This window comes from Rhinopithecus roxellana, chromosome 21, assembly GCF_007565055.1.
Source record: "Rhinopithecus roxellana isolate Shanxi Qingling chromosome 21, ASM756505v1, whole genome shotgun sequence".
NCBI classification, from domain to species: domain Eukaryota; kingdom Metazoa; phylum Chordata; class Mammalia; order Primates; family Cercopithecidae; genus Rhinopithecus; species Rhinopithecus roxellana.
Genome location: NC_044569.1, coordinates 11,736,071 through 11,748,772, shown reverse-complemented (window position 1 = coordinate 11,748,772; position 12,702 = coordinate 11,736,071). Strand labels below are relative to the sequence as shown.

Here is a 12,702-nt window from a genome sequence, read left to right as displayed (position 1 = left end):
TTGTGTGGTTTATTTTTAAAGGATGGTTCAGTGTCCCAAGGCCAGATATTTTGAACCTGGTTTCCCGTATTAAGCAGGAAGGAAATCTGCAGTTTAACCTCAAGTTATGCAGCCTCAGAGGTTTAAATTGAAATCAGGGCTAAAATAATACATATTATAAATGACAGAAACACCTCAATTGTCAGGGAATAAATCTAAGGGAAAGAGGAGAGAAACAGGGGGCCGAATCAACTGAAGAACAATTTCCTCCCAATCTGTTGGGCTATCAAAGCTATTTAACATGAAATGGCTAGGGACCTGATCATAATTAGAGCTATTCACTGCTAGGAAGCTTGCGTCATAGTTTAGGACATGAATAAATGAGTCTTGGTATAATACCATGCAAAGAAAAATTTTAAAACCCAGACAGCATTTCCAGACAATTAAATTTACATTTTACAAATGGACAAAGAGGAAAATGTTAATACAGAAAAGGCCATGGCTGTGCATTCACATTTGGGTCCACTTAGCATTCTACTCATCAAGACACTTTTCTTTGGAAGATGGATGACTGGTTGATATAACTTCAAATAAAATAAGATTTACTGCTGGAAAAACCACGATTTTATTTGTCTATTTTCTCATACTTAAACAAGATAGTTAAAAAACAAAAGCCTGCTATGATAGGATGAGAAGGAAACAAGCAGAGTCTGTTGAAACTTTCAAGTTAAACATTCTGCCTTTACGAGGGTAAGAGTGTTTAATGGTCTTCCAAACACAGGGGCTACAAGGAGAATTGGCTAGAAATGATTAAACTGGATGTCTCTACTTTTCAGTCTTAAGAAGAGACCATCCACACATACTTTCCCTGATTTATAAATTTTATTTTACCTTCCTCCATTTCCTAAGGCTTTGATCTGTCCTCTACACCTCCCAAAAATCATTTAATATGTATTGAGGAGCATGCAGGTACAAAAACGAAAGGGCTGAGTGGCAGAGAGATGATAGCAGCTCCCAGGAGAAATGGCTCTATGCTTTCTGAGATCAACATTTAACACACGAATAAGAAGGCTACAACCCATGACAGGATGAGTCTAGAGGGAATAGAGGCTTTCACTTACCCTGTTCCATCATGCATGGGCAATTTTATAGCCACAGACTGTGTTTAAAACTTCTAAGCTTATCTCCACATCAGTAGTTAGAAGATCCATTATTTGGCTGCTTCTAAAAATAGGTGTTTTGTTGCCCCTTAACTATAAACAGGTTAGCCTTTACAGGGGAAAGCACTGTGATGGAATGACCCTCTCTGAACTTCGCTGGTGTAGAACTAGAGCAGCTGAAATAGAAGAAAGCACCACTTAGAACCACGTGCCAGGAGCACGTCAATATTCTCTCCATATTTTCAGAAATGCAGCTTGCCCTCTGACAAGCTAAGGAACTCAGCTGCGTGTTTTTACTTAAACTCTGTCCTGCAAGCCACCTTTGTTCCCTCTTTCTTCCTCTCTGAACAAAGATTTATTGAGGGTATATTATATCCCAAACAATGTGCCAGGGGCAAGAAAGGTCATATGCACTAATGCCAAGTGAATGGGAGCATATTACAGGTCGTCCTTATTGCCATCTGATGCTCCACATCACTGGGGGATAGGTGTGTTCGTCCTTGTTTACATGGAAGGACATAGTTCCAGCCTTTTTGCTGAAGTTATAGAATAGGAAAGCATTCTGATGCCTGGGCTCTTACTACCCACACCTCCTACTTTATCCCCTCCTCCTATCAAGTCAGGCATCAAAGGCTGCCTATTCACATCCCTTAAGTCTCCCTCCAATCCATTCTCTCTTCCCTGCCAGCCTTGAGTTTCATTTCTTATTATTGATTCTGGAGACTGAGTATCTCCAGTTCCATCTCCTCTCTCTCCTTTCATCAGCCTTGCATGTGACCACCACAGTAATATCCCATCGGCAGTGATGGAGGAGGCATTTCTTTTCCGGTTGTCTAGATTCTCCTTGATGTGGCCTAATTTATCATTCCAGTAGAAACTCTGACTACCCTCTAAGAAGCAACACAATGCTTTAATCTTTAATCACATTGTCTTTTTTCCATTTTCCATGCCTCTCTTCCTTGGATTCCTATCTTCCCGTGACTTGCCCATCCAAGTAAGGGTATGGCTTCTGGTCTCCCAGAATCCTTCATACAGACCTCTCTTACAGCACTTATCACAAAGAATTACAAATGTTGCTCATGTTTCTGTCTCCCTATTAATGCAATATCAGATTCTTATGAATAAGAACTTTCTATTACCAGCCAATGACAGAGTCCCTGGTTTAGAGCGGCATTCAGCGTATGTGAAGAAATCCCCCAATAAACTAACTGAGGAGTCAGAACTACAGTCAAAACAGCATTGTTTTTGTAACAATGGATGCTTTAAAAAATACCATTTCTGAGGACAGGGGACAAGATGGCCAACTAGATGCAGCCAGGAAGTGATGTTCCCACCGACAGAGACCAAATTATTGAGTAAACCACCATAATTTGGGCAGATCTTTGGAGAAAGATATTGAGAGTGGATGGGAAGGCAACGCTGAAGGTGAGGCTAAAAAGGAAGGAAGATGGGAACTCTGCACGAGGTACCTGGATGCCAGGGCCAGTTCCCAACTCCGAATGGATCCTGGGTAATGGGGGGAGTGAGGGAACTGAAGGATGACTCACTCTCATCACAGATCTTTGGGATCCTAGCTGCAGGTGACCCTGCACCCCCTATGGATGTGTAAGCTGGCAGGGGTTTCTCCCAGGAAGCAGGCAGAGACAGGCCTTTGGGTGGCATGGAACCTGGAAGCTTTTGTGCACTGGGAAACTCCAGGGGAGAGTGGCCATAGATGCTCATCCCCTAGGGTTTCCCACTCCCCTCAGGGAGTCATGGACCCCAGCTGACCTCAGAGCCAGGAGACAGTGGGGCTAGCTTCCCTGTGGGACTGGAGTACATCTGCTCTGAAGGCCTCCTGCCTGCCGGCCCCTCCCAGGGTTCATACCTAGCCACCTTGCAGAAGCAGATGCACAGTGCAGCTCCTGCAGCTCAGCCTGACTATGTTGCTGCACTTGAGTACTTTCCTGGTGGCCCAGAAGCACGTCAGATTCCCTAGTGCAGCCAGAACCCAAACCCAAGCTACAGGACATCCTGGTGCCTCCAGGGCTGCAACTCACAACGTGGGAGTACAAAGAAGAGATCTGTGGCTGGCACTTGAGCGAGAGAGGAGCTCCCCACCTTCAGAGCACTGAGAGGAGTGAGATCCACCGGTTCCTGGGCCGGGGCAGGAGCAGGGCATGCCTATCTCCACATGGTGGTCCAGAAAGAGTGCTGCATATCTCCCTGCTGCAGCCTCTGCCTAAGGGGGGCCTGTGGCCCAGAACACCTAACAAAAGAAACAGAGGCATAGTGTCAGAGATCAGAGGGGCTCCCCAAAGGCTCAGGAATGGACCTGGTGAGCACATCTGTGAAGGTAAAAAGGACAAAAGAGCTGCATGGCTGGGTATTAACCTAGCTACTGGCCACTATTCTTAAGCTCCATCGACTAGATCACAGGCCAAACTACAACACGAAAAATTTATCTTGCTAATATATACAGCTATGAAACCAAGTGCAAAAATTTACACATACATGAAGATCCTGTACAGAGCCATGATCCTCTGAAAGCATCCAGAAATGAAGCCAACAGACTATACTCAACTTACACCACAATTAAAGGAACACCAATACCCTCTACCCCAGATAATAAAGAATCAGCACAAGAACTCTGACAACCCAAAAAGCCAGAGTGTCCCCTTACCTTCAAGTGAGTCCACTGGCTCCCTAGTAATGGTTCTTAACCAGTCTGAAATGACTGAAATGACAGATGTAGAAGTCAAAATCTGGATGGCAAGGAAACTTACTGAGATTCAGGAGACTGTTGAAACCCAATTCAAGGATTCCAAAGAACCCATTAAAACAATCCAAAAGCTGAAAGATGAAATAGCCATTGTGAGAAAGAACCAATCTGAACTTCTAAAGCTGAAAAACTCACTATAAGAATTTTCTGGCCGGGCGCAGTGGCTCAAGCCTGTAATCCCAGCACTTTGGGAGGCCGAGGCGGGCGGATCACAAGGTCAGGAGATCGAGACCATCCTGGCTAACACGGTGAAACCCCGTCTCTACTAAAAAATACAAAAAACTAGCCGGATGAGGTGGTGGGCGCCTGTAGTCCCAGCTACTCGGGAGGCTGAGGCAGGAGAATGGCGTGAACCCGGGAGGCGGAGCTTGCAGTGAGCTGAGATCTGGCCAGTGCACTCCAGCTTGGGTGACAGAGAGAGACTCCGTCTCAAAAAAAAAAAAAAAAAAAAAAAAAAAAAAAAAAAAAAAAAAGAATTTTCTAACACAATCAGAAGTATTAATAGCAGAATATACAAGCTGAGAAAAGAATCTCAGAGCTCAAAGACGAGTTATTTGAATCAATTCAGTCAGACAAAAAGAAAAAAGAATTAAGAGAAATATGGGATTGTGTAAAAAGATCAAACCTATGATTCACTGGCATAACTGAGAGAGGAAAGGGAATAGGCAACTTGGAAAATATATCTTAGGATATAGTCCATGAAAATTTCCTTAATCTCACTACAGAGGTTGATATGCAAACCCAAGAAATACGGAGAACCCCAGCCAGATACTATAAAAGATGACCATACCCAAGGCACGTAGTCATCAGATTCACCAAGGTTAATGCAAAAGAAAAAATCTTCAAGGAAGCTGTAGAGAAGGGTCAGGTCACATACAGAGGGAATTTCATCAAGCCAGCAGCAAACCTCTCAGCAGAAACCTTACAAGCCAGAAGAGATTGGGGGCCTATTTTCAACATCCTTAAAGAAAAGAAATTTCAACCTTAAGAAGTCCATATTCTGTCAAACTAAGCTTCGTAAGTGAAGGAAAAATAAAATTATTCTCAGACAAGTAAATGCTGAGGGAGTATATCTTAACTAGACCAGCCTTACAAGAGGTCCTTAAGGAAGCACTAAACATGGAATCCAAAAAAGAAATACCTGCTACCACAAAAACACACCTAAGCACACAGCCCACAGGCACTACAAAGCAACTATGTAATCAAGTCTACATAACAACAAGCTAACAACACAATGACAGGACCAAAATCACAGATATAAATACTAACCTTGAATCTAAATGGGCAAAATTCCTCACTTAAAAGACAAAGTGTGACAGATTGGGTGAAAAAACAAGACCCAACCATCTGTTGTCTTTAAGAGACCCATCTCACATGTAATGGCACCCACAGGCTCAAAGTAAAAGGATGAAGAAAGACTTACCATGCAAGCAGAAAAAAAAAAAAAAAAAAAAAAAAAGAGCAGGCATTGCTATTCCTGTATTAGATAAAACAGACTTTAAAACAACAAAAATTAAGGACAAGGAATTCCATAATGATAAAGGGCACAATTCAATAAGAAGCCTTAACTATCCTAAATATATATGTCCCCAATATTGGAACACCCAGATTCATAAAACAAGTTCTTCTTAGCCTACAAAAAAGACTTAGACAACCACACAACAATAGTGGGAGACCTCAACACCCTACTGGCAGCGTTAGACAGATCATCGAGGCAGAAAACTAACAACAAAAAAAATGGGACTTGAACTTGACACTTGACCAATTAGACCTAATAGACATCCACAGAACATTCCACCCAACAGCCACATACATTCTTCTCATCTGCACACAGAACGTAGTCTAAGGTTGGCCGCATGCTAAGTCACAAAGCAAGCTCAATACATTCAAAACAGTTGAAATCATACCAAGCACACTCTCAGACCACAGTGTGATAAAAATAGAAGTTGATATCAAGACTATTTCTCAAAACTGTAAAAATACATGGAAATTAAACAACATGCTCCTGAATAATTCCTGGATGAACATTGAAATTAAGGCAAAAACAAAGTTATTTGAAATTAATGAAAATAGATACACAACTTACCAAAATCTCCAGGATGCAGCCAAAGCAGAGTTAAGAGGAAAGTTTATAGTCTTAAACACCTTTATCAAAGAGTTTTGTGCACCTGAAGGAACTGAAACAAAAAGAATAAACCAACTTCTAAGCTAGAGAAGAAAATAACTAAAATTAAAGAACTTAATAAAATTGAAATGCAAAAATCTCTGCAAAAGATCAATGAAACCAAAGTTGATTATACAGAAAAAGGTTGATAGACTGTTAGCTAGATTAACAAAGAAAAAAAGATAAGATCCAAATAAGTACAATCAGAAATGACAAAGATGACATTACAACTGATTCTACAGATATACAAAAGATCCTCAGAGAATACTGTGAACTCTATGCACACAGACTAGAACATTTGCAGGACATGGATACATTCCTAGAAACACACAATCTCCCAAGATTGAATCAGGAAGAGATTGAAATACCGTATAGATCAATATTAAGCTCTGAAGTTGAGTCAGTAATTTTAAAAAAACCTACCAACCAAAAAAAAAAAAAAAAAAACCGTGAACCAGACAGATTCACAGCCTAATTCTACGAAATATATAAAGAAGAAGTAGTAACAATACTCTTGAAACTGGACTCCTCTCTAACTCATTTTATGGAGCCAGCATCAGCCTACTACTACCAAAATATGGCTGACATGACAAAGAAAGAAAACTTCAGGCCAACATCCCTGATGAACATAGATGCAAAAATCCTCAACAAAATGCCAAAATGCTAGCAAATTGAATCCAGTAGCACATCAAAAATTAATTTACCATGATCTAGTAGCTTTATTACTGGAATGAGAGGTTGGTTCAACATACACAAATCAATAAATATGATTCACCACATAACAGAATTAAAAGTAAAAACCATTCAATCATCTCAATAGATGCACAAAAAGCTATCAATAAAATCCAATATCCCTTCATCGTAGAAACCCTCAACAGACTGGCTACAGAAGGAATGTACCTCAAAATAATAGCAGTCATCTATGCCGAACACACAGCCAACATCATACTGAACAGGCAAAAGCTGGAACCATTCCCCTTGAGAACTGGAGTAAGGCAAGGAGCCCACTCTCCCCACTTCTATTCAATATTGCACTGGAAGTCGTAGCCAGAGCAATCAGGTAAGAGAAAGAAACAAAAGGCATCCAAATGGCAAAAGAAGTCAAACTATCTGATATGGTTCTATACTTAGAAAACCCTAAAGACTATCAAAAGACTACTAGAACCAATACATGATATTAGCAAGGTTTCAGGTTTCAGGATACGAAGTCAATGTACAAATATCAGTAGCATTTCTGTACACCAAAATGTCCAGGCTGAGTCAGATCAAAAACACGATTCCATTTATAATAGCCACACAGAAAATGAAATATCTAGGAATACAACTAACGAAGGAGGTGAAAGATCTATACAAGGAGAACTACAAAACACAACAGAAAGAAATCAGAGATGAAACAAAAATATGGAAAAATATCCCATGCTCATGGATTAGAAGAATCCATATCTTTAAAATGGCCATAATACTCACAGCAATGTACAGATTCAATGCTATTCTTATCAAACTACTAACGTCATTCTTCACAGAATAAGAAAAATCTATTCTAAAATTCATATGGAACCAAAAGAAGAGCCTGAATAGCCAAAACAATCCTAAGCAAAAAGAACAAAGCTGGAGACATCACACTACCTGAGTTTACTCAAGGCTTTAGTAACCAACATATCATGATATTGGCATAGAAACAGACACATGGACCAATGGAACAAAGTAAACAACTCAGAAATAAAGCCACACACCTACAACCATCTGACCTTTGACAAGACCAGCAAAAAGAAGCAATGGGGAAAGGACACCCTATTCAATAAATGGTGCTGGGGTAACCAGCTAGCAATATGCAGAAGAATGAAACTAAACCCTTACTTTTCACCATATACAAAAATTAACTTAAGATCGATCAGGCTGGGCATGGTGGCTCACACCTGTAATCCCAGCACTTTGGGAGGCCGAGGTCAAGAGATCGAGACCATCCTGGCCAAACCTGGCGAAAACCCATCTCTACTAAAAATACAAAGATCAGCCAGGCATGGCGGCACGCACCTGTAGTCCCAGCTACTTGGGAGTCTGAGGCAGGAGAATCGCTTGAACCCAGGAGAGGAGGAGGTTGCAGTGAGCCAAGATCACACCACTGTACTCCAGCCTGGGCGACAGAGAGACTTGGTCTCAAAAAAAAAAAAAAAAAAAAAAAAAAAAAGATTCAAATTAAATGTAAGACCTCAAATTATAAGAATTCTAGAGGAAAACCTAGGAAATACCCTTGTTAACATTGGCCTTGGTTATGAATTTATGGCCTTATGGCCAAGTGCCCAAACGCGATTGTTACAAAAACAAAACTTGACAAGTGGGACCTAATTAAACTAAAGAGTTTCTGCACAGCAAAATAAACCATCAACAGAGTAAACAGACAATCTATAGAAAGGGATAAAATATTCACAAACTATGCATCTGACAAAGGTTAATACCCAGAATCTATAAGAAATCTAAACAAATCAACAAGCAAAAGACAAAGAACTCCATTAAAAAGTGCTCAAAAGACAAGAAAAGACACTTCTCAAAAGAAGACATACTAGCAAAGAGCAAATGTATGAAAAATGCTCATCATCACTAGTAATCAGAGAAGTGCAAATAAAAACCACAGTGAGATTTTATCTCACACCAGTCAGAATGGCTATTATTAAAAAGACAAAAAAACAACAGATGCTGGCAAGGCTACAGAGAAAAGGGAAGGTTTATACACTATTGGTGGGAATGTAAGTTGGTTCAACCACTGTGGAAAGTATTGTGGAGATTTCCCAAAGAACTTAAAACAGAGCTACCATTTGACCCTGCAATCCCATTACTGGGTCTATACTCAAAGGAGTATATATAGATCATTAAACCAAAAAGACGTGTGTACTTCTATGTTAATTGCTGTGATACTTGCAATGGCAAAGACATGAAATCAACCCAGGTGCCCATTGATGGTGGATTGGATAAAGAAAATGTGGTACATATACATCATGGAATACTATGCAGCCATAAAAAAGACTAAAATCATGTCCTTTGCAGCAACCTGGATGGGTCTGGAGGCCACAATCCTAAGTGAATTAATGCAGAAATGGAAAACCAAATACCATATGCTCTTATTTATAAGAGGGAGCTAAACATTGAGCACATGTGGATGTAAACATGGGAACAGTAGACACTGTGACTCTCAAAAGTGGGGGGAGGGAGGAGGGCATGGATTGAAAAACTGCCTATTGGGTACTAGGTTCAGAACCTGGATCCAATATACTCAGTAGCAATCCTACACATGTACCCTCTGTATCTATAAGTAAAAACTGAAATTTAATTTTAAAAACATTTCTTTTAATAGACTTACCCATTCATAAGAACTCACAGGAAGTATGGCATCATATGGTACAGAAAATCAATAGTATATTTCCTGAAAACATAGAATTATTCATCCTGGCTCCTAGACTAAATATCACTTGAGTTTTGGCTCAAATAAATTTCTCTTTAATCAATAACAAGCTATTGGAAAGAAAAAATGGATAAATGAATGTGTGGAATTTAATTGAATGAGATGTTTACTTTCCTCAAATTAGAAGCGAAACAATGAACAGGACGGTAGTGAATTCATTGGCCAGACCCTCAAACTGTTGGTGAGTATCACCACCAAAGGTCTGCAGGCAGTGTGTATTGGGGAATGTTTAATAACCAGCTCTCCAGGATAAAACAAAAAAGCCCAATTTGTGGTATTTGCCAATTTCCAAAGTGTAAATACTCCTATTATGCTACCAATGCAAAGTCACTGAACATGGAGTTGGGAACTGGATCCAGTTGACTCCAGCATACCAGGCCTAGTACTGCAATGGCCAGTATTGCTACAGTCTGCCATGCACTTATAGGAAGCTCCAGAAATCCTGTTTCTCTGTGTGTTGTCATTGTCATTATTTGTTTGTTTTGGTTAAGAGGATGGAGTTTAATGTCAGACCAATCTGGCAGGAACATGGGCTCTGCCATAGAGGTTTGATGCTGGGTAACTTGCTTAAACGCTCTAAACCTAGGCCTCCTCATCTGCAGATAAGACTGGTAAGTCTAGTGGCAACCTTATAAGGTTGTTAGAGAAATACATAATATATGCAAAGGGTTCTACTAGTACCTGGTACTTAGTGAGTGTTTAGCGAATATTATCTGTTGATGATGATGATGCTGATAATAATATTCCTTAGTTCTCATGTAGGTGAAGAGGAATGTTTCCTTGGAATTAAGGTACTTAGTTTTGGTGTTAGTGTCATTTGTGGCTTCCTGGCTTGTTCCTTTTGGCCTCTCCATGCTGCCTGTTCCTGTTCGTCAGACTAATTCTGAGATCCCTTTTGTCTCATTCTTCATCTCTACCTTCTGTGGATCTCTGGACACTGATTTGTTGCACCGATTTTGTACAATAAACTTTTGCTGTATGTTTTCTTAGTTTTGATTTTCATTCACTTGGCTAGTCTCATCACTGCCCAAATCCCTTGATTTGGAAGAGTACTCTAAACATTTTGTCAAAAATATACAGTTGATCATTTTTTACCGAAAAAAAATCATTCTCGGTGGTTATCATCATTTTCCATTTTTATCAGTTCTAATCTTTAGAGTTTGTATGTTTTCTCATTTAATCTCTAGGTAGGTATGACTATTCTCAATATATAGATGAAGACACTGAGGCACACACATGTTAAGTACTCTGCAGTAGGTCACACAGCTTGTGGGAAGTTGAAGTGTTTAAAATGAGATCAGAACCTTGGAGTACTTGCCTCTGCAGCCTGCACCTACTTCATCTGAGCTCTATTCAGCCCCCATTTATAACTACATTAAAATAATTCTGTTCTGAAATATGCTTAACATTATATGGATTCAATTAACTGCAACTGATGTAATGCTAAAATCTTCTATTATGATATTATCCACTTAGAGTTTGTTCTCTAGCATTTTAGTACAGTAAGAATCATCAAGCAGCTTATTAATGATATAATGAGTGACTAAGTGGTGAAGGAATGTTGAATAGAAAGTAAAAAGAAATTGAAACCATGTTCCCATCAGTAGACATCAAAGGTCTGTATCTTATCCATAAATTGAGCTGAAGATGCAATAAGAGTATTAGCCACAGTAGACATTAGTTAGACTGAATTTAAGATGTTCTTGTGCTAGGTAAAACATGCTTCCTTTCAAAACTCAAAAATTGCCTAATGAAAAACATAACCAATAAGAGGTGGGGAAAGTCCATTTCTATTATTGGAGAGGAACAGAATACAACTATTAGCAATATTCTTGTTTTCTTTGCAGCTGCTGCTAAGTAAACGTCAAGGTACAGGGCAGCTGAATGTCTGTATGGATCCTGCAAATGGAGAGGCTCTGCTGTGGAAACAGAATGGAACTTAACCTCAGCTAAAACAGTGGTGGAGAGCAGAGTGATTTTCTAAATAATAAAGTTTTTTTCTTTTACATACATTAAGCCATACACACAGCCTGAGGCACTGACATTTTAATCATTTTAATCAGTCTTTGATGACCTCCTAGGGTTTGAGCTTTTTTTTTTTTTTTTTTTTTTTTTTTTTTTTGAGATGGAGTCTAGCTCTGTTGCCCAGGCTGGAGTGCAGTGGCACAATCTCGGCTCACTGCAACCTCCGCCTCCGGGTTCAAGCAATTCTCCTGCCACAGCCTCCCGAGTAGCTGGGCCTACAGGCACACACCACCACGCCTGGCTAATTTTTTGTAGTTTTAGTAGAGATGGGGTTTCACCGTGTTAGCCAGGATGGGCTCGATCTCCTGACCTCGTGATCCACCCACGTCGGTTTGAGATTTTTTGAGGAACCCAGTCATAAGCTCCAACTGCTCATCTTCACCTGACCCTCCAGTCAAGGGCTTGCTGTGCTAGTTCTTTTCCCCCTACGCTTTCCCCATAAGACTCAGAGCCTACCGTGTAGCAGCACTGAACCAGGCACTTTGCTGTTTCCTCATTAAATCTTCTCAATAACCCTGTGAGGGAGGTCTCCTTTTACAGTAGAGACAGCAGAGGTACCAAGAGATTAAGGAGGTTGCTTAAGGCCAAAGGCCAAAGAGCAAGGACCTGGCGAACTTGAGATGGCTCTCTGGATCTGTACATCTGTGCACTTGTCTTTGCAAAAATGTTCACTCCCACCACCAATTTTCTTGCCTGACTATAGGCCAAAGAATGCACCTTTTGCATGTTCTGCATAGAATTTACATTCGATTTCTTTTCCAAATTTGTTTTTTAAAGACTTTAGGGAGACATCACAAATTGTATTTCTTTTACTATTTTCTCAAAATCGAATCTCTTTCTTTCTCTCTTTGACAGCTTTATTGCACAGGTTTTAGTAGTCTTACTACCTGTGAGAATTTGGTAAGAAATCAGAGAGAATAAATCTCAAATTGAGAAAGCATTCATGGCCCATTAGTCATTTTCTAAGTAAATAGTTACTCTTGGAAATGCCATCATTCTGGAACCTACTTCTTCACAGATGAGACGCATGTGAGTGCATCCATAAAAGCATTTTTGGCCCTGAACACTCAGAGGAGAAGTATGATGGGGTCTTGCAGAAATGTTCTTAGAACTATCAACATTTGTTACTGTACAATAGCCATTGTTTTCTACATTG

General features: G+C 40.0%; 1 long non-coding RNA gene across 1 annotated transcript in view; it reads left to right on the top strand.

The window, feature by feature from the left end:
* Nucleotides 1-11,487, top strand: part of LOC104670217 — a 73,512-nt gene extending 62,025 nt beyond the window's left edge. The window contains exons 4-6 of the long non-coding RNA XR_004055623.1: nt 9,646-9,702; nt 10,284-10,312; nt 11,369-11,487. This is a non-coding gene — a long non-coding RNA (uncharacterized LOC104670217). The remainder of the gene's footprint in view (nt 1-9,645; nt 9,703-10,283; nt 10,313-11,368) is intronic.
* The last annotated feature ends 1,215 nt before the right edge of the window (nt 11,488-12,702 follow it).